This window comes from Triturus cristatus, chromosome 3_1, assembly GCF_964204655.1.
Source record: "Triturus cristatus chromosome 3_1, aTriCri1.1, whole genome shotgun sequence".
NCBI classification, from domain to species: Eukaryota; Metazoa; Chordata; class Amphibia; order Caudata; family Salamandridae; genus Triturus; species Triturus cristatus.
Window position 1 is genome coordinate 275,169,786 of NC_140583.1, and position 24,347 is coordinate 275,194,132.

General features: G+C 46.0%; 1 protein-coding gene across 5 annotated transcripts in view; it reads left to right on the plus strand.

Moving 5' to 3' along the window:
• The window catches only part of PEAK1 (pseudopodium enriched atypical kinase 1), a 523,641-nt gene that overhangs the window by 479,872 nt on the left and 19,422 nt on the right, over nt 1-24,347 (plus strand). The window lies entirely within an intron of this gene.

Consider the following 24,347-nt stretch of genomic DNA (forward strand, 5'->3'; position numbering starts at 1 on the left):
TTTGCAAGAAGCTGAAGGACCTGGCTTTTCGTGTAAGCCCTCAGGGTTGGCCTCATATACCTGCTACAGAGTGCCTGGATACCCTCATGGGCGATTAGTGTGCTATAAAAGCACTGATTTAATAACACTACCTAGTGGCATGAACTCAAATTATTTGTTAAATGTAAATGTCAAATTGTGGACAGGCACGTGCCTTATCCGGCATTGCATGCTTCATCCTGCTGTGATTTGCTGCTCAACTGTGAACAGTATGCTCTGAATGACGTGCTCCCCCCCGTGATTTAGTCTCTCCTGAATCTTCTCTGGTCTGGTCTCGGGGAATCCTCACTTAGCTACGGCACCAACATTGAGAAAGAGAGAATTTTCCACTTGCCCTGTTTCTTATTGCTGAGTACTTTAAAAATATTTCTTTTCCACACAGCGTACGGTTTTTCGGGGTTGCGATTACCTGTGGATCCACTTTTGAGCTGACTATTTTGCACAATTCAGAGGATAGAGTTGGGGAACTAGTGTTTGCTTTCTTCCTGTTATTGCTTGTGGATGTTAAGCTACTGTGGAATCGCTGCATCTCATTTTCCCCATTGACCCCACAGAGAAGGGAGTTTGTTCCCGCTGACAGACTGTTTTTGATCACTGTTAAGTCAGTTGGAGTGGGGACAGTGCCTGCTGTGCCGTTTGTGTCCAGATCAGTGCTTAATTTGAGCCAGTGGTTTCCTGTGCTCTGCACCAGCACTTAATTGCCAACACTGGCACTTATGACAGCTGCCACATGGTGGCGCTGTTTGTGTAGTTTAAAGATAAGAACAACAGTTGGTTTTTATTCAATATACATAAAAAACAACTAATTCCTGCCACCCAAGCCATGCTTCTAGCTTTGGGGGCCTCGAACAGTCTGAATTGTCACACTTGTAGGAGTGTGATGGGTAGTAGTTGTGCAGGTACTGTCTTTTGCAGTGCTGGCACTGACATTGTGTGGTGCAAGCTGCTTGGCCTCCTCACAAATTAAGCGCTGGTCCTGAAGTACCTCCTTTTAGGGCTTCATTGCAGAAATCGGTCGGGATAGCTTTTGCTGCAGAGTGCAAGTTAATGAGGCGAGTTGGTCCGCCCCCGATACTGGTGTCAGTGTGGTAAATCCTGCAAAATCTGAAGGGTTGACAGAAAAGGTGCATTGATGTTAAGCCATCTGCATTTTTAATTTTACTGCATGGGTAAAAAAAAATGAAGGCTCCCTTACTAGACGACAGCTCTGCTGGCTCCCTCATTTGGCTGTACTCTTGGTAGCTTTTCATGGTGTGGTTGTTGGTAATGAACACCCAGGACACAAGTTGGGGGTACACACTGGAAGACGGCGTCCACACACTATTTTTACAGGGTGAACGCTGTCCATCTGGCCTAGAAGTTGTACCCCACTGAAATATGCTGGACTCGTCCCGGTGTAATGTTTAGACACCGAAACACATTCTGCATCGCCTGAGCGTTGATTGCTTTCCTTCCGAGCAGCACCGTGCCTGCGGCGAGGGGGCTTTTCTATTTTAATTTCGAGCAGGCCTTAAACAAGGTTCGAAGTTATCGGGCCATCAGTCCTCCTTGGGTTGATCCTGGCTGGGAGCTATCTGGAGCCTCACACCTAGATGCAAATGCAATGGAGGGGAAACAAAGGCACACAGCTTGTTGTCTCCCCATAGGTACTTAGGTGAAGCATGAGTTTGACTCTGGTCAGTCCCTGGGTATAAGAGATATGCATGCTCAGGAAGAATGCCAGATGTGCTGGTCCGGTCCAGTATGTTCACAAATAACAATTCAAATATCACTATTTTGTTTTGTTTCTTTTTAGCACTACTTACCCCAATGCAGGGTGTCAGAGCGCTTTACATCACACATGCACATTATACAGTGGCAATAAATCATATGTGTGTACATTTATTTACAGGATGTGTTACATTAGATAGTTGGGGTTACAAAGTGTAGCGGTCATATACCCTTCATAGCTCACTGTGCAATATTAGAAGGAAAACAATTTATGAACTGGAAGTACCAAAAGCGTCTCCTGTTAAAAGCGGTATCCCATGTACCTATCTTCAAACAATAAAAGACTGTCATCTGAATGTTACATGATGTGCTGGCAGGAGTCACATTAACCCTCCATGCTACTTTGATTTAAGACGGGGACTGGCCTAGAGACAGATCTCTCCACCAAATGTGTTAACCACCAGAGTTCTCTTGCCATTATTTATATTCCCTTAGATTTACAGGGCACACAAAGCTCTCTACAGCAGGTGCCTTAACCCCATAAGATATGTTAAAATGCAACTTTGCAACCAATTAAGCAGAAAATATGTATTGCCACGTTTCTCCTTGTGTCCTTTGTGGCAGAGATTTAAAAAACATGAATGTAGAAATTGAGGCCCAGATTTCACTTTGGGGTTGTCACTTTTTTGGTACAACCCTGACGCAAAATCGAATTTGTTAAATCTAGTAATCCACTCAAATGAACTCCTTATAGACCTGCTAAACATGTGTGTGAGGTCTTAAGATCTGCTGTCACTTCTTGTGATGTCACTTCATGACAGGTTATGGGGTGTAATGCCACTTCCTGTGATGTCACTTCCTGTGATTCCACTTGCGATGGCACTCACCGTGATGTCACATTCTGTTATGTCACCCACCATTATGTCACTTGCTTACTGTCTAACTTAGTTAGTTCCCAACTTCTGTTTTTTAGGATTTGTGCCCTGTGAGGAGTTCCAGTCAGGGTTGCCTGAATTTCAGTGCAATCTTTTCTTCAATGGCCTCGGAGGTGAGCCCTGATTGCAAGGCCGCCCCCCTGCATGGCAGTCTCACCCTTAACCCCTTCATGAGTAGGTGGACCAACATCTAGGCATGCCTGGATGAAAGAAGTTCCCCTCCGACAACAAGTCAAACCTGCTCTCAGGTACAGACCTGCAGAAGGATGTGCTGCATGCAACAGCTGAAGCTGCCAATCAGAGGTCATTATCCATCCTTGGATGCGGCAGTCCATGGCTAGCTTTTGTCTAGGTTCAGCTATTGGTGGCTTGTTTTGCAAGAGGAGGCAAACATAACAAAACGGCCTCTGTGCTCTTTTGCTAAAGCTGCAACCTGGGCTGATGCATTTGTTTGTGTTCCTGTGATGGAGTTCCAGCCTGCAGTGGTGCCTGTATGCGATTCTAGTCATGTGATAAATCTGCAGCCTGTCGCGGTGCCTGTGTGTGTTTATGTGCTCTTGTGATAGAGCTGCAGCCTGTCGCGGTGCCTGCATATCCTTGTGCTCCTGTGATTAACCTGTAAGGATGTCTGTTTGCGATTGTACTCCTGTGATAAAATTGGAGCACGCCCTGGTGCTTGTGTACTTCTCTGATGAGTTTGGGGTTCTGTGATAAAGCTGTGTACCCTTTGTGGTGCCTCTGTGTGTTTGTATACCTCAGATAAAGCTACAGTCTGTATGTGTGCGTGTGTGTGCGTTCGTTCCTGTTTCGAAGCTGCACTTTTTTTGGTACTGTATGCTTGTATTCTTCAGATAAAGCTGCAGTCTATACTGGTGCCTGTGTGTGTGTGTGTGTTCCTGTGACGAAGCTGTACCCTTTGCGGTGCCTCTGTATGCTTGTTTTGTTCAGATAAAGCTGCAGTCTGCACTGGTGCGTGCGTATTTTTCCTGTGATGACTATGTAGCCTGTAGTGGTGTTTGTGTGTGTGTGTATTTCCTGTGATGAAGCCGCAACCTGCACTCTTGCCGGTATCTTTGTGCTCCCCCGAGAAAACTGCTGCCCTGATGCTGATGTGTGTTTTTAGGTCTCGCCTGGCGAAAGCAGCGCATGCGCTGCCCTCGTCAGAGAAGACCTTTTAGAATCGATTCTCCGACGTGGGCTCATGCACGCGCCTGCATGGACAAAGATGGCTGCTCTCGCCATCTGTCCAAAGCAGACAGCATGCGCGTGTCCGTGGGACAGTGGACAGTCCCACGCCATTTTGTTATCATACCTCGGTTCTTCCTGTCGCACACGCGCGCGCATGGCGGCGTGCTTCACTTGCCACGCTTGTTTCTTCATGGTGCTGTGCCTCTCATGGCTCCGCCCCTTTCTGCAGTCGCTCCCAGTTCTTCCCCAGCACTGACAGAAGTGAACTCACCATTTCCTTGCTGCGGGCCTTTAAACGAGGGTAAATCGGCGATGATGGCCCTGCACAGGCTGACGATCCCTTCACTCAAACCTCCAAACACACGTGAGACAAGAAAGACAAGAAAACTTCTCGAAACGGCCCATATGGCATAGGATGAAATCAAACCCACCTGTGGAAAGAGCGGGAGGCATCTGTTTATTAACAGTGAACACCATAACACTTTTTTTACATTTGCAGATGTTCTCAAGGTCCGATTCTGAATAACGCCTCTGCTTCAATGAATGTAAAGAAAAAAGCGGATTTTTACACTATGCAATTAGCAATGTTGACGTTTTTTACGACGCTCCGCATTCCGCAAAAAAATTTACGTCTCACCAGACCCTGCCGATATGTTCTGTGACCCTGTCTCGCGTGCCTGTTTTCGTAAAAGTAGCACAGCTCCGTGCGCATGCGCTATACACAGCACAGTAAGGCCTAATGCAGCAGCTACCTGCCCCCACTATGCAGACTGGAGCCCAACAAAATGCCAGTCAGGGCCCCGCTGTAAAGCAGCAGAGGTGTGACTGTATGACTGGAGAAATAAATTAATGCGTGAGCCTGGAGCTTTACTAAGAAAAACTAATTTAAGAACTGCAGTCATCACTATTTAGGACGAAATCTACCAGTCAGGGAAGCAGCCTGGTTACTTAAGACTTCTGGGGACATTCTAAAAGCTGACCTAAGAATGCATTCCATCCATAGTTATCATTGACTTTGTGGTTTGTAACACACATTTGCTTGCTTTCAATTTGTTGGCTTTATTTGTTTTAGAGTGTCCAGCATGTTTTTTTGGTCCCTCCTCCGGGGCAAAGTATGTTTACTGTATTCTTCCATGACAGCTTTCTTTCTGTAAACAGGCCTTTACATTTTGTTCTTATCTTGTCACATTTGCTGTGCATTCAAAGACATGGAAACTGCTGTGTTCTGGGGGTTACAGCAATTGAGCTGGCCCTGGGGGATGGTGTTCCCGGGTCATTAAATACTTAAGGGGGGGGGGGGGGAGGCATGTACCCCCCTTTAAAAAACGTAAGTCTTGCCTTTCATTAGGTTAAAACCATTTGTTTTGCTACACAATACCATTAGCAAAGCAAATGGCTTTAACTTTATCAATGGCGATATCTATTGCATTTTCAATGCTTGTTCTTCCTGTAATGAACCTGCAACTTATTTTGCTTGTACTCCTGTGACAGGATTGCAGCCTGTAGTCGTGTCTTTGTGTTGTGCGTATGCAATGAAGTAGCAGCCTGTGGCGGGTGGTGTGTTTCTGCTTTTGTGGTAAAGTTGCAGCATGTTCTGGGTTTTGTGTGTTAGTTCCTCTGCACTCACAGATGTTTAAAAAAAATGATATTTCTGTGGGAGAGTTACAGCACAGATCCCTTATGGAGGAGGGGTGGGGGGGGGGGGGGTGGCGTGCGCATTCCTCTCTGAAAACTATGCGCTGTTACCAGTAAATAACTGAGCGGAAATTCTCGTTCCTCTGGGTTTCTTTCCCAGGGCCTGTCCGACAGGGAGGTTATCTTTAACGCATTCAGCTGGGATGTGCTTGTCCCAACCACATGACCCCACCCAGCTTGTTATCTTATCCGCTGAGTCTTGCTGCCACAGAGGCCATCACAAATCTGTGTATATAGGAAACCCCCTTCCTTCTGGACTGGTACACTGCACCCTAACTGTGTGTTTCTTACCCCTGTTCATCTTTCAAGTAGCACATTCTTTACAAGCCCGTGTGTGTGCACCCCTTGCCTTCAGTTCGATGCTGAATGCAAACTTTGGGTTCTTGGGTAAAGTTTAACACTGTTTTTTAGTCTCCTCTTCCACCTGCACCGTCTGAGTAAAAGTTAAGTGTTGTTTATGACGTTTATATTATTAAAATGCAAAATCATATATTCCGACTAGTGTACAAATCTAAAACCACTGCAATATCACGTAAAACAAGCATTTGCAATGCAATAGGTCTCGCATTTGCCAGAGTTTAAATTATTGGCATTGTAAATGACAATGCCTTTTATCTGTTTTGCTAATTAAGAAATAAAAAGGCATAGTCATTTACAATGCCAGTAGCTCAAACTTGTAAATGCGAGACCTATCCAAAGAAGCGGCATTGCAGGAAAGCAGGTCATCCTTGCAGTAGGTGAAACTTAAAGAAAACAGTGCTTAAGGAACAAAAAAACGTACTGTGTAACAACCGAAGTAAAAGTGTCAGTCCTCATGGGAGGTTACAAATTAAGACAAGGCGGTACTAAGGAGGGAATAACAAGCCTATTAACGTATCAGAAGGCAGCATTTACGAAGGGCAATGACAAGCCAATGACAAATGTGGGCGGGGCTTCTATCCCATACTCCAAACCAGCATGCCGTAGAGCAGCGCATGCGCTGCCCAGGCTGAACCTAAAAAGACCCTCATTTACTGGTCACATACATACTCACATGGATGACAGACAGATGCTTGATTTGCATGGGTTTGTGAAAAAGGGTTTGAAGATTTTTATCTGGGGCAGGGGCCCGCTACAGTCTAATCCAGAAAAATCCATATATTTCCTTGTACAACAGGCACAATAGATTGATATATATGCTTGAGTGGTTTATTGCTGCAACAATGCACCGACCCTTCATTTTGGGATGATAAAGAAGAAACAGTATTCAGCCGAAACATTTTAGCATGCGCGGTCTTCCAAAACATGCATTACAGTCAATTAAGTATTGGTACAATGACATACACCTCTACGTTCCCACCCAAACGCACTGCACAGATTGAGAAATTAGCAATACTTAAAAGTCTGTAAGTGTTCCACTTAAGCAGCATCCAACACTGAGACCCATTTTTGCACATCTGGAAGCGTGCTATGTCACACAGTGATCTCCTATTTCGGCCATACATTAGTTTATTAGACTCCACTGTTTCCTTCGAGACAGCACGCGGCTGGAGCTTTCTATGCAGAAGGAGCAGTATGATCAGTATTGGCCATGCACGGCCTGGGCACAAGAGCTGTACGCGGATACTCAACAGCTGTCTGCAACAGTCATAAGCAGAGGACCAGATTGCTGACATTTAAAACTGGGCGTTCTCTTAGCAAGACACGTTTTGTTAGGGATTGAAATCTAGGGGCCCTTGAGTACTTTATAGATGCTGCTAAATTACTGTAACCCCGATAGTTGGTGCATTGACTTAAAAAACTTAAAACACCTACAGCAAAGCTCAAACGAACATATAACATCTTAGTGTTGAAGTCCTGCTCTCCTCTCCCCACGCCCACGTATGAACTGGTTGGTGTGTGTTAGCCACTAACTGCTCCCCCTGCTAGCAACATAAATGCATTTAAAATGAACAAAAAAAATACAGACCATTAATAGTCAGCACTGTAAGTGCGCCTTTTTTCACATGTATACATCAATGCTCTATTTCCTCAAAATGAATAATGTTTTGAAAATAAGGTGTACTTCTAAAAAGACTAAACAATGAGAAAAAGGCGCAAACTCACCACAGTTCCAAAACATCTTACACACACGAGCCATGCTTCTACAATGCAGTTGCTTGTCTTAAGTGGGCGGGGCTTCTATTCCATACTCCAATAGAGTAAGGCTCGCCCATGCTCGACCTAAAAATGCTAACACTAAAGGCTGCAAATTGTTGCAGGAAAGTAACATTTTCCTTCTACCAATAAGTAAATTAACTTTAGTAATTGGAAACTGATATTTCCAATTGTCCCCCAAACTGGATGATAACATCATATTACTATATGCTACACGTCTTACTGCTCCGATCAGAGCGGACAACTTTCTCTCCTTTTTACAGGTTTGCATGCCGTCTCAAAAAGCTCCACAAATTCCTAAAAACCCTGCATGAAAACAGTTTGACTTGACTCCCAAGTCACATTTCTTTCAAATGACTTCTTGCTTTTGATCCCGTGCATGCCTTCGCTCTGAGTGCAGCTCCTCTGACTTACATGTATGTGTGCCCTAACCCTCATTATAGCTATGCAAATTCCACACAACTTATTTCGAATACCACAGCCTCTCCTTTAAAAGTCCTACTCCTCAACATCTGAACTTCTGTAGCTCTATAAATACCACTAATCCATGCATAAATTCACGCGCTGCCCTAAAGATCACACCTAATTCCAACAAATGGAATCTGATCGCACAAAATACTTGGGTAAAGGCATGGAGTGGTTCCCGTAGAGTGCAAGACTAATGCCAATGACCAACAAGAACTGACTTAAAAACCAAACAACCCAGAGACCCGGAGCAGTGTTCTGCCTAGCATTAAGCACAACAATGCCTCGTCAGGCAAAGCATGTACTATGTAACGCAAATACACTATAACTCGCACTGAAAGTATAGCACTCGACAGTCAGTCGATTGTAGTTCATAAAGACTGCGTAGTAATTCCCTTTTACTGCATGACACTTGCATGACAAACATGCTATGGGCCATATCCAGGACCCAGTACTATGCCAGACCACAGTAATAAAAACACCCACTGCCAACTGAACAGGCACAAAATTAACTGAAGAGATCTGCCAAATACCACTATCCAAAGCAGTACTCAACTTCAACCAACACTGAAGGTCCCGACTAGTAACATACTACAGCAACTTCTTGGCATCTTATGACAATCAGACTTGGGATGATTGTGACAAAGTCCACCCCAGCACAAATCTCCACCACTTCTCCTTAACATATGCCTGCTCAAGGCTATATCTCAGAATCGACAACCCAGTACAGTAACCAGCTAAGTGGACAAACATAATACAAACAAGACCTATACAAAGAAGCGGCTGCATTTTGTTGGCTGCTGGGGTGTCCATCTCGAATTCTGTTCTGTTACTTCAGTCTTCAGCAGGCATCACAGAGAACATGTAGGGGAAGGGAAAGAACTAGAGTTTGGCTTTAATGTTTTACCAGTAGTGCCATGCAGGGAGGGCAGTGGAACCGCCGATAAAGAAACCTCTATTTGGATGTTCGCAGGAACCGACCCTCATCCTCGGCCTGGGACAGCGTGCGTCCGGGTGGTATAAGAGGGGAGGGGGTATTTGTGACGTAAACAAGTAAGGAGCGCTCCCGGAGGAGGCGGCGGCAAAGCAGTCCATCAGTTGGCCTTACAATCTAAGAAATACTTTTAGTCTTTCACTTCAGCTTCCACAGGAAACTACTGTGAAGAGATTTCTCCAGTTTTGGTGAGCAAAAAAATCATTTAGCGGCTTTTTGTTTTAGGTTTCACTATGTTTTCTGTTTGAGACCGTTCCATGATTTCTTTCCGTAGAACAAGCAAAACCTCACGTTAAAAAAGATGCTTCTTAAATTTCTAGACCGTAATCAATTTTTTTTTACATCCAATTAAGAGGTACAGGACGTAGAAAAAAAGAAAATACGGTCCACAGCAGAAAGGGAAATTCCTTTTTCTTAAAAAAAGACCTTTATATTTGTTAATTTGTGAATTATACCGCCGTCCAGAAGCAACACAAAACCAGAGCTAAACAGTCTAGAGAGTTAGTGAACAGTAGCAAAAAACTGAAACGTTTTAAAACCGCTTGCCTTTAAATAGGTTTTTAATCCGGTATAGTGGAGTCGGAAGAGACGTGCACACTTATAAAGTTTTAAAAGTGCACAAAATTATAGAAAGAACCCCCCCAAGCAATTAGTTGCACGTTTTTTCTTTTCTCTACTAATGTTTTGGAATGTGCAGTCCTGATTTTTCCTTCAACGTTCCGGTGTCCTCGTACAAAACATAGAACATAAGAGACAAAAAAATAAACCTCTGTATGCCGCGGGACTCCTTCCAAGTTGTGATCTCCTCTTTCCTGTCCGTAACTTTTCGCAAGCTTGTCCAACCTTTCCTCCTGCCCCAAGGAGAAAAAGCTATGGCCGCGCGGCTGTGAAAGTGACACGGCAGGGCGGCGCGAAAGTGAAAGGAAACCAGTGGTGCACGCGCACCACAGAGGAGCGGAGGCGAGGGAGCGCGGCAGCGAGGCAAACGCGCGCTGCTGCGTGTGCTAGACACAGATGGGAATGGGCGGAGCAAAGGCCGGACATGCGCCCGCCTTTGCCCAATTGCGTGCCTTTTAAAAAAAAAAACGCGTGAATCCCAATGGCTGGAGGCAAAAGCAAAACCACACCCACAAGCGTGTGGTCAGCTTCCAGAACCCCCTTACAAGACGTCTCATGCTGCGCGAGCAGTGTTTCGCACTGCAACGCGAGGCGCGAGACCTAAAAAGGCACGACATCGAAGAAAAGAATCCAAAACCAGCAAGCAATGGCAAAGCCTATGCGTGAGCTATTGCCTTTGGCAATGTATTAGCCATTATGTACAACAGCGTGGCTGCTGTTCAGCATGGCTAAACTTCAGTGGCGTGGATTAGGGTGAGGTAGAGTGGAATGGCATAGATGGGGGGGGGTAAATTGCTGTAGAGTGGGGTCGAATGGACTGGGGTGAATTGGGGTACATTGGAGTGGGGTGGAGTGGGGTAATCGCGGTTGATTGGAGTCGGGAGCTGGGCACTTTAGCATGGTGGATTGGGGTGGAGAGGGATGGAGTGGAGTAGATTGGAGTGGAGTAGATTGGAGTGGAGTAGATTGGAGTGGGGTTGTTTGGAGTAGGGCCGATTGGAGTGGGGTAGTAGGGTAGATTGGAGTAGGTTTGATTGGGGCAGAGTGGAGTGGGATGTATTGGAGAGGAGTGGGGTAGAGTGGAGTGGGATGGATTGGGGTAGAGTAGAGTAGAGTGGGGTATACTGGAGCGCAGTCGGGTAGATTGGAGTGGAGTGCTGTAGATTGGGTGGATTATAGTCAGAATGGAATGAAGTGGGGGTAGATTGGGGTAGATTCGGTGGAATGGTGTGGGGTAGATTGGAATGGGGTGGGACAGATTGGAGTGGGGTGGATTGGAGTAGATTGAGGAAGAGTGGAGTGGGATAGACTGAATTGGTGCAGATTGGAGTGGAGTGGGTTAGATTGGAGTAGAGTGGAATAGATTGGAGTGGGTAGATTAGAATGGGTTAGAGTGAAGTGGGATTATGGTAGGGTAAATTGGAGTGAAGTGGAGTAGATTGGAGTGGAGTGGGATAGGGAGGTGTGGGGTAGATTTAGATGGGGTTGGGTAGATTGGAGCAGTTCACAGTGGAGCCGATTGGCTGGAAAAGATTAGTGTGAGCACTTTGGGGGGTAGTGGGGAGGGGTAGATTGGAGTGTATTGGGGTAAAGTGGAGTTAGATAGAGTGGAGTGGAGATCAGATTGGAGTGAGATAGCTTGGGAAGTGTGGAGTGGAGCTGGATAGATCGGAGTGGAATATAGTGGGGTAGATTAGGGTGAAATTGAGTAGATTGGGTGGATTAGAGATGGGTAGGTTGGAATGGAGTGGGGTAAACTGAAGAGGAAAGATTGGAGTGGGGTGGGCTAGATAGCAGTGGGGTGGGTGGATTAGGGGAGATTAGGATAGACTGAAGTGGGGTAGATTAGAGTGGAGTAGACTGGGTATAGTGGGGGTGGGTAGATCTGGAAGGGGTAGATTGGAGCTGGTTAGATTGTAGTGGAGTGGGGTGGAGTAGAGTGTAGTAATTTGAGTGGAGTGGGGTAGAATGGAGCGAAGTGGAGTGGGGTAGATTTGGGTAGAGTGGAGTGTGCTAGAGTGGAGCGGGGTAGATTGGGTGGGTTGGAGTGTGGTGGATTGGAGTGGAATGGGGTAGGTTGTGTTAGTTTGGAGGGGGTAGATTGTGGTAGATTGGAGTGGGGTAGGTTATCGTGGTGTGGGGTAGATTAGAGTGGAGAGGAATTGGATAGATTACTGTCTAGTTTGGAGTGGGATAGATTGTGGTTGAGTGGATTGAATTGGGGTACATTGGAGTGGAGTGGAGTGGAGTGGGGTAGACTGGATCGTAGTGGGGTAGAGTGGAGTGGACAAATTGGGGTGGGACAGGGTGGAGTGCGGTAAATTGGAGAGGAATAGATTGGGGTTCATTGTAGCAAGTGAAGTTGGTTGGGGTACATTGGAGGGGAATGGGATAGATTGGACTGAGGAGGAGTGGGGTAAGTGGTGTGGAGTGGAGGGGCATGTTTTGTCATGTAGTGAGTGGCATAGATTGAAGTGGCGTGGAGTCACATGGCTTAGGAGTGTCTTAGAGTGGAGAGGCGTGGAGTAGCATGTAGAGTGGTGTGGCATAGAGTGGAGTGGCATGGCATTGATTGGCATGGATTGGTATAGTGTGGAGTATGCATGGTGTGGTAGCACACTGTCATTATAGACAACACGTTTTCAATTGATATGACCATTACATTTGCACCAAAATACAGTTTTACTTTACACAAACGTTATATTTGCAAATGTCATCACCTGGTGTAATAATGTGTTTTGATCATATTCAAATATTGCTTTCCAACACACTTCAGAATTTTCAAAAAATGTGCTTTATTTGTACTAATTCTGATATATTCTGAAACATCAGCTAGAAAAAAAAAATCATATGGCCTCTCCTCTTTCACGGATACTCATCAGGATTGTCACATAAATTCTCTCACTTTGAAGTCAGAGAAAGAAAAGTAAACACCAAGCTCCTGTGAAGAGAGATCTTGATAATTGACCTCTGTCTTTGAATGCACAGCAGATATGACAAGATAAAACAAGATGTAAAGGCCTGATTACAGAAAGTGAGTTCATGGGAGAATACAGCAAACCAGGTTTTGGCAGAAGGGGGGACCAACTCAAGATGGACAGCCTAAAGCATATAAAGCCAGCAAATAGAAAGCCAGCAAAATTGAGTTACAAACTACAAAACCAATATTAAGCAACGAGCGGAATGCATTCCTAGTTCAGCTTTTTGAATGTCACCAAGATGTCTTTAGTCTAATTAATTAATCAATCAATCAATCAATCATAGGTTTGTTAAACACAACTACTCACACGTAAGGGTCTCAAGGCACTGGAGAGGGGAGAGGGAGCGCCGATCCTGGAATTTTATGGCGTTCCATCGAAGAGCCAGGTCTTGAAGTCCTATGTGAACTTTGAGAGTGTTGGTGTCTGTCTGAGGTGGAGTGGGAGGGTGTTCCATGCATTGGTCGCGAGAAAGGTGGAGCAGCCTCCTGTTCTGGTCTTCTTGATGCGTGGTACCGTAGCGAGGGAGAGCTGGGCTGATCGGAGGGATCTTTGGGGTGCGTGAAATGAGATGCAGTGGTTCAAGTAGGCAGGTCCGGCGTTCTGGAGGTCTTTGTGGGCGTGGTTGAGTAGTTTGAAGGTGATTCTCTTCTCGATGGGGAGCCAATTAAGTGTCCACATGTGTTCGGTGATGTGCCAGTGATGTGGTAGGTTGAGAACTTGCCTGGCGGAGGCGTTCTGTAGTTTACAGGTGAGGTTCTTGTTGATTCCGGCATAGAGAGCATTTCTGTAGTCGATTCTGCTGATGATGAGGGCGGGGGTGATGGCTTTCTTGTGTTCAAGGGTGATCCAGTTGAAGGCCTTGCTTAGAAGTTGGAGGGTGTGGAAATGGGAAAATGAGACCATGTTGATTTGGTGGTCTATTTGGAATTCGGAGTCTAGGATGGTTCCGAGTTTGCATGCGTGGTCCATGGGGGAGTCTAAGATGTAGGCTGTGGCCAAAAAACATCCCTTGATGGCTCCTTCATACAATATTTTGCACATGCCTTTCAGAGTCATATTGCCGGCACTTAAGCAATGTATACATCTATTCCAAGAGCATAAGAGGCTGAGTCAAAGTTTGTATTGGTATTTCTAATTGAACAATGACTACAAACAGTTTCTTGTCTTTCTAGTCGAAGCTCCCTATCACAATTGCTTTTTCTTAAAGCTACCACAAAGGCTGCATATTACTTACCTTCAGAAATTTGATTTTCACTTCTTGAGCTAGTTATAAGATTGTGTGTCCCTCCCATTATCCAATTAAAGTTTCACCTTTGCCTACCATAGGTTCTTCAACTCACTACCTGAGGTGTTGACATTTTCTATCAGTACATTCAGAGATAGTTATCTTTCCAGGATCAAATCAAACAAATGCGTATCACATGGATGCGTTGGTAGAGATGTTTGTGCGGTAGCTGATTTGGCAGGGAGGAAATTATCATGGTGGTAGGGAACATGCAAATAAAACAAGCATTGGCATAGCCAATAGGTCTCGCCTTTGGGACCTTATAAGTGTTTAGCCATGCAACAGTTGCATAACTAAACACTTATAAGGTCCCAAAAGCGAGACCTATTGGCTATGCCAAGCGGCCGTGTGGCCGCAAAAGTGAAAGCGATCGCGGTAAAAGTGGCGCGCGCGCCCGCACACGTGCACTGTAGCTCTAGGCTGGCCTGGTAGCACTTTTTGGAGCCCTCTCAATAAGTCTCGCCAGACCAGCGCATGCGCTGGGTCAGGCGAGACCTAAAACGGGGGTATCCAAGAGTGGACTGCAAAAAGAGAGAAAACCAGAGGACTAACTTGCTTCATCTAAGCTCGCAGGTTCTGGACCAACATCCCCATCAACATCAGAACTGTTCCAATCCTCCTGCAGCACAGAAAGGATTTGAAGATCTACACCTTCAGAGAATATAGGGGCTGCTACCCACGAACATCCTGCTTGACTGTAAACAATCCTGAATCTTAACTCAGGACTCCCACCCTTACTCAACACTTTGTTGCAATGTAGCTGGCTTTGCGCTTTATTTATACCAATGCATAGATACATGCATATGCATGCAAAACCAGAGAAAAGATAAGAATTATGAATTTCCAACTAAAAGGTATTTACCTTCATTCTATGCACTGGCAAGTGGCATGGGCAATGATAATTGTAGTCCTGTTTTAATTAACAGTGATGTAGACAATGTTGCCATCACCCACAAGTAAGTGACCCGCTCCTTACAATCCCAAAAGATATTTAGGATTTCTTATGGTTGGTTCCTAATTGGGTGTGTCCATGAAGCCTTTGAAAATCCAACACACTTCGGATTTGACATGTCGGGTTAGTGAGGCACAGGAGGAAAGTGGATTCTTCAAATTTGTACAGTTTTGCTCAATCAATCAGTCAGCAATTGTAAAGCGCAGCTCTGTTTCCACTATGGGTCTCCGTCGGAGAGCCAGGTTTTGAGTCTCTTTCTGAAGTCTGCCAGTGAGGGGGCTGCACGGACCTGGAGGGGGAGGCCATTCCAGTTCTTGGCTCTACAGCAACGCCATAAAGCATAAGCAAAGCCAATAGCTTTATTGTATGCACATGGTATACTCAAGGAAAGAGGTCCTGGGCCAGCCCAACAGCGCCATGTTGCTTCTCGACATATTTTAGCATTGATTTACTCGAGTTGGAAATGCAGAGCAGCATTAGCATAACAAGTATCTCTCTGTCTGGATATTAAAGGTCGCTCAGGAAATCATTGTTTCACTATCCGGTTATAGTTACACCTTATCTGTGAAAGTACTTTCTTTTGGTGACGAAAAGGACAGTGACAGCATTCGGCGTTTGGTAAATTCGAGGCAATCATGCGCATGTCTGTATTATCATCTAAAGATATTGCTACCTCTGTGATAGGGCACAGCTGATTGAGTCTTTTATCTACAGGCTGGCAGCGTCTCTCAGCATGAAAAGATCTCTCCTATATCTAAATCATTGTTCTTGGAGCGCCCTACTTTGATTTGGACACCTTACATACTGCGCTGGATGCCGCAGACGTGTTTTTAATTGTGACACTGCAGGTTGGCGCGTCACTTTGTATATCATCAATGGCTTCCCTTTGTCTGTGCTCTGTTGCCACCACAGACAGTTAAAGGTCTCTTCCCAAAAAGTTATTTTTAGAGCAAATATTTATCTGGCACTGTACCGATGAGAACTTTTATACCTTCAATTCGTTTGGAAAACAGCTTTTCGTGAGAATGTAAACCGTTTAATGATGTAAATATAGCCTAGAATTCAAGTCAGTGTCCAAGAATAACATTCAAGCTCATATCTGGTTTACTTGTTGGATCGGGTCTTGGGAAATCATTACAAAGCTGACCAGAATGTGTGACCTCCGGCCTCTTCTGACCTTGTTCTCTTTGAGAATGTCTGGTTCGGGTTCTCTGCCATATTAAGCTCGGGATTGGTTGTTTTGAGGTTTGTTGGCTGTCTGTAAGCCTCTTCTTTCAGCTGAGTATAGACTTGGTGTTTGCTAAGCCCCAGAGAGCCATGGGGCTTTTAAAAACTGCATTCAGGCATTGCGTAGGATAACTGAAGATTTAACCTGCATTTAAGTCCCTGAACTACTTAAGCAGCAAGTATAATAACATGATTTTTTTTTTTTGTACTTGTTGTTTCATGAAATTAATGTTTTGGAGCTGAAGAGAGAGTTTCTGCAGCATCAAGTCACCAGTGCGTGGCAGCAGAACCCCACATAAAAAGGCTGCTACTTCCTCATGTTGCTTTAGCTAAGCCAATAGGTCCAAAATGTGATACCTATTGGCTTTGGCAATGCTTGTTATGCCTTTCTGGTCTATGCACCCCCGATTCTCCTTAAACCCTCAACCTCCTCTACAATCCCCTCTTTTAAAAAAATCCGAGGTTATGCCTTTGGCTACTCTTTTCTTTAGTCCTCTCTTTGTTTCCATGGCACTGGCCAGCAGATTTCGTGAGTCATCTCAACTCCCTTTCAGCCTTCTGTTACTGCACAGGATGGAATCCCTCGTCCCTGCAGCAGTCCGTGGTCTTGCGTATCAAGGCGCTAGGCCGGGGGCTGCCTCTTGTCCTCCGGGCCCCACTCATAATTGATCACTTACAGTTAGAGGTCAGCATCTCACCTAACGCGCCAATACTGTCTCAGATAACACTAACCTCTCTCGAGGTGTGGCGAGCTGTGCGCTCTGATCAGCATTGTGTGCCTGGTCTCGCGGGTCAGCCTTTCTGACTTTAATTTGAAGACCCCGGCCCTTCTGGCTGCTCCTCCACACAGGTGCGGCGAGTCCTGCAGCCTTCTGGGTAGGAGTCTCTTCCTCACGTTATGATTGCCAGCATCGGCCTGGGCACCACTGATGATGCTGCGGAGGAGGAAATACCCAATGTCGATGACTATATACAAGTTGTTTTCCGCCTGTTTTGGGTACAGTGACATCATAGTTCTGAGTTTTAAGGTCTGGCTTGTCTGCATAATTGTTTAACCTATTGTTACCAAGTCTTTAAAATACGTTGCAGGCTTTGGCTACACTCAGAACAGCAACTCGGACCCTTTTATTGCCATCAATATTTTGGTAGACAGGACAGAGGTAGTTCAGTTGTGTCTTGCAGCACTATAGGTTTAGCTAAAAGTTAATTTCTTTGTAGAAACAGGTAGACCGTGAAATTCAGTGGGGCGCATTGAAGCTGGCCAAGAGCCAGACAGTGCTCGGAGGTGCACGCAGTGGGAGACTGGAAGTGTCTGGCGCGGCCCTCTCCACTTCAGCCCGTCCGCCTGTGGCTGCTGCATCAGGGGACCATGCCAAGAAGACATTGGTACCCATCTAAACATACAACCTTCCATTTTCCCACATAAATTTGTAATGTGGTGAGGAGTATAGACATTTCATACGTGCACTTAATGGAACAGCACACTGAACCTGCTGCCCGGATGCCCTATAACTCTTCAGATGGCATTGCGTGTGAAAGCTAGAGCTAGGCTTGGTGCCCTGCAGTCAGCTGCTCGCTTGCCCATCTACCGCTCTCCCCACCACGCCGTCAGCTGTACAAACGTGATCTGCCGTTGTGGCACATGGTTGTGGGTCTGTCAGGTGTGAAGGTGGGAGGTGGCAAAACTCTCAGACTTCTTAATTGCTGATAAAAAAGAAAAATGGGGGTGCACGTATCTAGTAGTCCAAAGAACCAAAGTATAACTTTCAAATGTCCTCTTTATTTCAAAAAGATTCTTTTTTGGGAGTGATAAGAAATGATCAGCCAACGCGTTTCATTCCCTCAAGGGGAACTTCATCAGGGCTTAACTTAATGATTCCACTCTTCACAACATTTGCCAAATAACATGAAGAGTTCACGAGATGCAGCCTATTTAGCATGCGCCTCCAATTCTGCCATCAAGTTGCCTCCTGAGCTCTGACAAACACGACTAGCTGCTGTAATGCGTGGCCCTGAATAGCAGGGTCCCAGCCAGACTAAAGTCTAAAAACAGTGAAACACCAGCAAAAAGTGGGGGTAAACATGTGAAGCAGATCCTACTCTCCTACAATCTCTTACTGCAAGCGCTGTTTTTCATTTTAAAGATGCACGCAGTCACTTTTGTGGCTGATGATGCTGGGAGTTCTCGTTGGATAAAAAGTGTAACAGCTATTTGTGAACATTTAGAAAAAGACTTCTAGATGCAGGAATTCTGAATGAGTAAAATCTTTAAAAAACGAGTAATACACCCTTAATATCTCTGTAGAACATGGACTGTTGTTGTTGAAGGCACAATATTCTAGAAATGTGTTTGACACACGATAGGTCTACTGCCTAATATCAGGGCTTGTAGGAGACGTGAACTGAGATCCTCTTGTAGTGCCAAGTTCCTGAGCTGCACTTCTAGGTGCTGCTGTTGAAGGATTTGCTAAAGAAGCTGGACTCCACTGCTTCAATAAGGAGAAACTTGAAACGGAGTCTGATCTCTGAAAGATCTCCTTTCCTGGGATACAAAGATCTCAAAGGGACTACGGTATTCTTCCCATTGACGAGGTCCTTCAGTGCATGGGACCTCGTCTCTAAATGCACTAAAATGACACGGTCCTTTAGTGCATGGCCACTGAAGCTTACCACTCCATGTTTCTCGCGTTCTGGGATAGCCTCTCAAGTGAAGCGTTTTGTATCGAGGCCATGAGATGCACATAAAACACCCTGCATTGGGATGCGTTTCAAAGGGGTGTAGACTATGTAGTAAGCAGTAGACGACGTAGACCTCTCCTGGCACCAAGCCATCTCTCCGTTGATGATAAAGGTGATGAGATGTCCTCTCGCTCTTTGACGTGTCCCACACAAATGAAAAAGTTTTTACCATCTGAAGTCTTGATTAAGGAAAGCGTCCTCTGCTTTGGAGATGGTCAGCGTTGGAAAGATGCGAGCTAAGAGCATTTGTGAGAACAGAATGTGTGGATATAAAGCATGCAGAGACTTGATGAGAACATCTAAGGTCTATGGAAAACTGAGAGTGTGAGCACTTGGGAGAGAAACGAGTGATTGAGTTACGAACTAGTAAATGAGGTAGAAACAAGAACAAGGGAGGGAAGAAGAGAGAAAGATCAAGGAGCAGGATGTATGTGCATTAAACTAACAAGCCCTCTAAATATGTTGAGGACAGTAGGCAGGGCCATTGGAATTATGCGACAGGGGAGGACAAAATATTGGTCAGGTTTATCTAAATTATGCTGCAGGAAAAAGGCAAATTATGGAACATAATTGGGCGCATTTTGCGCTAGTATTACCTCTTTGTTTTGGCAATTTTGCTCGTTAACACTTTCTGGGCAAAGGTTTCACCTCATTAGTACCACTTTGACTCCCAAATATAGAAAAAGCACCAGAACGGTGACCAGTCAACCTTTGCGAAGGGCCTTCCACTGTGCGCCAACGCATCTTGTTTAGTAACGTGTCGTGCTTTTGAGATTATGCAGCAGTTGATAGACGTATAGGGCAGATGCATAATTATACAGAAAACGCTGCACCCGCAAAATCACATAATTCCAATGGCCCTGATAATGGGGGGGGGGGGAAGTGGCGAGGAAAACGCATGGCGGAGAACATAAACAAAGAGCTGAACAGTGGGACAAGAACAACCCGAGAACAAGGAAAGGAGAAACTTGGGTAGACAAGAGAACAACTACCTGAGAATAGAAGGACAAGAAGATGAGAGTTGAGTCAACAGGGTGACCTGTGAACATAGGGGAGGAGGATGGGGGCTCAAGGGTGTTCAGAGCGAAGTGGGCAGTGATGAGATAAGGGCGTGGCCGTAGAAAAGAGGAGAGTGTACTTCAAAGAGGCGAAGATGGACAACAGTGGAGAAACCATGAGAAGGAGAGCTCGCTCGCGCTTGGGGACTGTCTTCCAAACATACCTTTCATATTTATTTAAATACTTTTCTGTTGAGTGTTTTTGAGACATTCTAAAGTACCCCCATGGAGAGAGGCAATTAAACGATTATCTAAAGACATTTGAAAGACAATTGAAAAGTCATCCAAAGCTATTTATATTGTTGACGAAACATGTAAAACAGGAAATACAAGTGGAAATCACTTAGGGTGCTTCAGAGCGCCTTAAACCACGCCCGCATCTGTGGTTGCCAATCGTATCCAGAATTTCTGTGGTCGTTGTTGGCACTTGGGAGTGGGCGATGTGAAACCGTCACTGTGGAGGATGCTGAGGGCAAGGTGGTGGCGAGGGTGGGTGAGCCGGGAGGGGCTTGGAATGTCGGGGGGGGGGGGGGCGTCAGAGATCTGAATCGAGTTTACAGACCCATTAACACGTGTTTTGCTTAGGATTATTTTAAATCATGTGACGGCATTAACCAAGTTGAACTTATGGAGAAGCAGTTGGAGTTGGGACTTCGAGGCGCACCAACAATGGATGAGCGCGCCTGCGACGGTACACCGGGGTGTGCCTTGTAGCGAAGGGGAAGTAAACAAGAACCCTGGCGCTGAAGGAGTTAAACGGGCTGGGCTGCCTGCCTGCTCCACTTCCCCCTGGGCCACCTGGCACACCCCCAGCCCCATCCCCGAAGGTAAACACTTTGGCGCAGGTGAGCTCAGAGAGCAGAGTTCAGGCCCGCTCTTCGCCGCCCTCCAAGGGTCTGCTGCCGCCGGATCCATGGCGCCGAGGACCCCCACATCATGATTGTCCGGCTCAAGAGGGCCCTGCGAGAATTCGCGCTCATGGGGAGCTGCGTGAGCGACCATCAGCGGTGAGTTCGTGTGTAGCGCCTCTGGCGGTAGATTGCAGCGCTTGGGTGTGAAGTTTGGAGGGCCGTGCCTCGGACTCGCAGCTGCCCCCGATAGTCCTTTGACCTCTGCCCGGCCACCCAATGCAGGGAGACCGACTGATCAAGGTTGTGTGGAGGGTCATTTCTTAGTAGAATGACGGCCAAACCTGTTTCCAGCGCAGTTCGTTTGATAAAAATGCATGGCGGAGTCGAGAGCCAGCCCCTCTAGCCGAGGGTCTGAAACACCTGCCACTTCTTCATGTGTAAGGCTGACCGGCATGTTTGGACATATTTCGATTTCTGCAGAAGCCGCTCCCTCTGAAACCTCCGTGTAGCTGTGTTAGAGTCTCTTCAAGTCCAGAGCGAGTGGCATTCGACTGACTGAACCTCAGCCCTTCTCGCCTTTCAGGAGCTCTGGCCTGTCTGAAAATCTTTTTGATTGACTTTTTGGCCAATCTACCTCAGCCCAGACATCTGTTTGGGCCCAGGAAGGCTGCGCACCTGGCCGGTCATAGCTGAAGTGATCTGTGCACGAACGAGACTGTGTATGGAAGCGCGCGAGGCCCCGCTTATGGATAGTAAACGCTATGTAAATGCTTCGATACAGCATGCGTGTGTGTATGTGCGGCCCTGCAGGAACCTGAGCAGTGAACCCCACTCCAGCCATCCAGCTACGTCAGTGAAAGGAGCGTGTGCGGCTGGTGGTATTTCTGATCTCCACGCTCAAACTTTCTGCCGGTTGGACTCGTGAAAGAAAGGCTCACACGCAGCAGGTATTTTTATGGGCCCCGAGGGTGGCCAGTGCCTGTCTCTGCCTGGTGCCCTTGCAGCACCGTCGCACTCTAGTTATATATTAATAGCTTTTATAAGGTTCAACAATAGACTCAACTTAGTTTGGATCTTGACAAACAGTTGTGAGTACCAAGCCCATTCACACTCTTATCTGCCCTGGAAGGATGAAAGGTGCGGCCAGAGTGGCCCTGGATTAGAATCGCACAGATTTCATGGATGGAGGGAGTTGCAGCCAGAGAGACGATCCCTGTTTTAGACCAGCGCGAACACAAGTCTCTCTTTTTACCTTAACATAGTTTAAAGAAGGGGCCAATTCTTGCAGCCGAACCCGCTCCTCACCCAGCAGCGGTGCATTTCCCCTGGAGCCTTTCACACGCTGAAGCTTGCACGCCTGTTCTTCGGGGTATGTGGAGGTGCGCTAAAGTGCACGTTTGCTTCGGTTCCTCTAACAGTTTCCGACCAGGGTGTGTCTGCTGCTGCAGGAGAAAGTGCAAGCCGATCCCTGAGCCTGCTCGCCGCAGCGGTGGGGGGGCTCCTCCGAGGCGGCGGCTCACTTTCCTCCGGGTTTGCTTTAATCCTCGAGAGGGTGGGGCGTTTAAATCCACTTTAAGGTGTGCGGCGAGAACATTAACACCCTACCGGTCCATTAAAACTGGGGCTCAAATGTATCTATAGAGTCTAGTGCGGAAAACAAATCTGAAACTATGATTAGTAGGGTTGTTGTCAAATAATCCCTATGTTGTTACTGTAAAGTCGATTTATTTTCAATAGCTAGAACAGCGAATAACATAGCAGCGTAGTGTGTATTAGTTACGCACCCTAGGTGTCTTGGTGTTGATATGACAAGTGTTTATTGCTCACCAACATAGTGGTATTGATTTTATCGACCTCGAAAGGATGGAAGGCTGAGTGGATCCGACTTCATTCGAACCTGTGACCATGAGATGAAACAGGGGGGGGGGGATATTAGCAACAACTTGCAATAAATATCGCAAAACGCACTTAGCACGTTTGTTTTTATCGCCGCCGATCGCTGGATATTTTTGCGGAGATAACACACTATTAGCAACGTTTATTTCCACTGTGATAAAATATCCAGCGATAGCGGCAAAATGCCAGCGATATTCACGCATTAACACCATGGTGGACTTGGCCTGACCATCCACCTCCCATTGAAGAAACAGGTAAGTCATGTTTCTAGCAGGTGTTAAATACTAGCGATGAACACACTTAGCACAACTTTTTGTATCGCTTCGCCTGCATTGCTAATAGGGGGTAGTTGTGTTAGCGACTCTTTTTAGTTGCTTTTAGTTGGGAACACCTACCTTGCATGTCATTAGCGATAATTATCGCTGGCATGCAAGGCGATAGGAAAACCGGCCACTATCGCCAGAAAGCTGTCGCTAACGCCTGTTAGCAACAGCTTGCTGATAGGGCGATAAAAAAAAATAGCCGCTTTAGTGGCAAAATGTGCCGCTAAAGCGGCGATAAAGCCCTTTCTAATATGCCCCATGGTTTCCTAGAGTGAGTGCATTAGTCCGCTGGGCCCCCAGAACATGCCGAAGTTGGAATGTTAGATTTTTATGATTTCTGTATCCTTTTTCTAACTCTGAATATGTTCTTATGCTATTCACATTTGATGTGTGCCCACTGCCCACTGCCATTGTTAGTGGCATCGCAACGCTGTCTGCCTGGGCTTCTGTCCTTGCAGGCCCTGGAAGGCCGTTAGTCCAACTGGAGGACACAGCTTGATAGTGTCTTTGCTGGTGGTGTTCGTTTTTGTGTGGTTAGTAAAGTTTATGCAGTCAGTGTTCGGTTTCGAAATGTCTTGTGTGAGTTAGTGTCAAATCAACTGTAGAAATATATTTGTGGTGTTTTATGTAAATGAGATGGTGTGCCAAAGAATATTTTTCTTTTTTTTTATTTCGAAAGTTGTTGGGGAAGCAGTTGTCCACAGCTTGGCTAGAGTTCAGTGCTTTATATACGTGCAGGACAATGTGGATTGTGTTTACGATGCAGTATCAGTGTGTGTGCATACCAGGGTGTTGCGTGTTAATGGGAGTTTTTTCATCTATGTTCATAGAGAGCATGCATGTCAGTGCAATGTGTAACAGTGCTCTTGATTTAGCAGCCCTTTGCCAACCACATGGATGGTGCTGTGTTGTGCAGTCCATGATGGTTAGGCGTTTCTGTCCAGTGTGTGTGTGCGCCCTCTGAGTATGACCATATGCAAGTCAGATTGGAAGGACAGGGTGGTTTTTATTGTTAGGCTATTGCATGTGAGGTGAAACAATTATTTGTGTTTGGAGATGTGTTGGTTGCATGTAGTAGCGGTGCCCGTAACACATTGATTGTGGGTTGTGAGTTCGTTTTGATGTGGACGGTAAGAGTCATCCGTGACATATGAATTGCTCAGGGCGGTTTGAAGTTGCTGTTAGACACGTGTGACACTGGCCTGTGTGCTTGTTAAGAGTGAGTAGCCGTCCTCAGTTGTCTGTAGCATACAAG